The sequence below is a fragment of the Elephas maximus genome, chromosome 17, assembly GCF_024166365.1.
Source record: "Elephas maximus indicus isolate mEleMax1 chromosome 17, mEleMax1 primary haplotype, whole genome shotgun sequence".
Taxonomy (NCBI): domain Eukaryota; kingdom Metazoa; phylum Chordata; class Mammalia; order Proboscidea; family Elephantidae; genus Elephas; species Elephas maximus.
In genome coordinates this window covers 5,805,253-5,808,659 of record NC_064835.1, presented here as the reverse complement: position 1 = coordinate 5,808,659, position 3,407 = coordinate 5,805,253, and positions in this window count along the sequence as shown.

The following is a 3,407-nucleotide window of genomic DNA, read 5'->3' as shown; positions in this document are numbered from 1 at the left end:
GGAAACCCTGGTGGCATAGTAGTTAAGTGCTACTGCTGCTAACCAAAAAGTCGGCAGTTTGAATCCACCAGGCGCTCCTTGGAAACTCTACCAGGCAGTTCTACTCTGTCCTATAGGGTCATTATGAGTCGGACTTGACTCGTCAGCAGTGGCTTTTTTTTTTAATCTATGTGTACCGAAGGCCCTTGTGTATACCTCCCAATCTGATTTCCCTTCTGCCCTCCTTACCCCAGAGTAACTTCTATCATAAATTTCCTACCTCCAGTCTTCAACCATTATTCAGTCTTTCAACAAATATTTATTAAGATATTTGTTGAAAATATTTTGTCGCTGAGGTCCAGGGATATGTTTTCCAAATCATCTCCAATTGGAGTATCGGGTTATTCTAGACCCTTAAGAGAAGAACCCTAGTATTACCGATTATTTCCTGAAAATAAATCCTGGAACTCAGAATAGTACTATTTCTACTGAACCACCTTGAGGTTATAAGACAGCCAGTGGGGAGAGTTTTTCTGTAGTAATTTTATCCCTATCATCCTTTACTCCCACTAATAAATCAAGCTTTCTAAATAGAAAATGAAGCAGGAGCTTAGTAGTCCCAAGTATGTAAAATTTGGCTAACCTCGCTAATACTGATTGAACATTTTGTTGAGTGGCTGAATGAATGAGTGTACATACAGATGAAAGAATGAATGCCAGGTTTCAGTTCAAGACCAACTGGATAACTAGTTAAATAACATATGATAGCCCCAATAACCTTAGTAGAGATGATTTTGAAAAAGACAGCCCCAACAGACATCTAGGTCACTTGGCATAACAAAATGTATTAAGAAAACATTCTGGATTCCACTTTGGTGACTGGAGTCTGGGGTCTTAAACACTAGCAAGCGGCCATCTAAGATGCATCAGTTGGTCTCAACCCATCTGGAGCAAAGGAGAATGAAGAACACCAAAGACACAAAGTAATATGAGCCCAAAAGAGAGAAAGGGCCACATAAACCAGAGACTACATCAGTATGAGACCAGAAGAACTGGATGGTGCCTGGCTCCCACCAATGACTGCCCTGACAGGGAACATAACAGAGAATCCCCGATGGAACAGGAGAACAGTGGGATGCAGACCTCCAATTCTCATAAAAAAACCAGACTTAATGGTCTGAGACTGGAGGGATCCTGGAAGTCATGGTCCCCGGACCCTCTGTTAGCCCAAGACTGGAACCATTCCTGAAGCCAACTCTTCAAACAGGGATTGGACTGGACTACAAGACAGAAAATGATACTGGTGAGGAGTGAGCTTCTTGGCTCAAGTAGACACATGAGACTATGTGGGCAGCTCCTGTCCAGAGGCAAGATGAGAAGGCAGAGGGGGACAGGAGCTGGTTGAATGGACACGGGGAATACAAGATGGAGAGGAGGAGTATGCTATCTCATTAGGGGGAGAGCAGCTAGGAGCACATAGCTAGGTGTGTATAAGTTTTTGTATGAGAGACTGACTTGATTTGTAAACTTTCACTTTAAGCACAATTAAAAAAAAAGCCCCAACAAGCTTCTTGGTGATGGGTAGGAAGAAGAAAGGACAGGAGGAGTACTCAAAATACAATGAGTTATAGCATCAGAGCGTCATTTACAAAATGTCTGTCCGTTTTATTTCTTTGCTTTTTATTCCTCTTCCTGAACAAATTTTCTAAATCCCAAACTAGAGAACACTTCACAGGGGCAAAGATCATGTCTTACTTCTATTTGTCCTACGTCACCTCACTCAAAGCAAAACACTTGTCAGGTACTCAATAAATACTTGTTGAATTAGCTGCCACAAACTCACCTTTGGGAAAAGGTCAGGATTTCAATGCTGGCAACTCTGGAATTCCTTCTTCCCCTGGTTCTCTCCTCTTCCTTCTTCCCAAAATTCCAACCAGCTTCCAAGTCAATACCTTAATCTCATTTATCCAAAATACCTGGACTTCGAGGCCCCGAATATCTCTTTTAAAGGATGGCCCAGCCTCAGAGGAGTATCCTGGAGAAAGAACTGGGTGAGTGTTGGTCTCTCTGGTAAATTACTTGTTCAAAGATGGTTATTACACACTGGCTGCTGAAGACAGCGCAGAGTTCAAAGGTGAGTAAGACAGGATGGAGTCTTTGCTCTCAAGCAGCAGTCTGAGAAGGGAGATGAGACATGCAGCGGTACTTCTGCCATAAGCCAGAAAGCAGTAGCACCTTGAGAGGCAAATATGAAGTGTGTGGAAACAGGGGTGGCTCCATGAAGCCTGCATTCCAACTAGGGCTCAGGAGAACTAAAAAGAAAGCATACGATGGGGCTGCCTTCTGTGGACAGACAACTCTTAGGATGGGGCTCTGCAGAATACGGAAATCTTGGTGCTGCAAGTACGTGCTGAAAATAGCACCAGAACAACATCCCCCTTTAGATAGAAGGGGTCCTCCCATGACAGTGGACTTCTTTACAAGGGGGGAAAAAAAATAACCTTTTAACATCATTCATTCTCACTTCTTTCTCTCTCTCATTCTCTCTCACGTTAGCTGATTATTCTTCCCAAGTTCAAATTCCAAAATGTGACCATTAAACGCTTTATACTACCCATTCCACAGACACCACTGTGACTTTTTAAAATTAGATAATAAAAATGTTGTATGATAAAAGGGACCATAATCAAAAGCACAAGACAAATGACAGACCGGGAAAAAATACTTGCCATGCACTGGACAAATAAAAGATTAGCATTTCTGATCAATCTAGAAAGAGAATCAATGGGTAGGAAAAAGGCAAAAACCCAATAGGAAAACATGCAAAAAGTTGGTTTTTTTTTTTTTTTATGTCATTGAATTTATCTATCCCTTTTCCTCTATATACACGGGGTCTTGTATTTGACCTTTAAAAATATATATCCATTGTGCCCCCAAGAAAGCACATCTGATGAATGGGCACAAAAGTGAAACTCTTTCTTCACTGAAGTCGGTCTGGAAGCTTCGAAAAAGAACAGAGACTTGGAGTAAAAAGGGAAAAGGAAAAATGTGTCTGTCTCAACAGTAGCCAACCAAAACACCAGAGATAAATAAACTCAGCCTTCTGGCATCTGTGGACCCAGAAAAACTAGACTACAGATTAAATTAATTAAGAAAACCACCCACAACAAACCAACAGCACTAGGACAGGGAGAGGGAGGAAGGAGAGTGAAAGGCTGAAGTGCTATCAAAACAGAGGTGTCGGAATCGCTTGAGTAAAATAAGTCCCAAAGGAATCTGCAGCCCTTCCTAGGACACGGTGGTCTCAGAATCTCATTCATAACGTTTGCCTTAGCTGAAGTTCCAAACCACAAAAACATCTGTACAGAAGGAAGTGACTGATCTCAGTGAAATCATTCTGGAAACTTTTAACATATTTAGAGTAATTT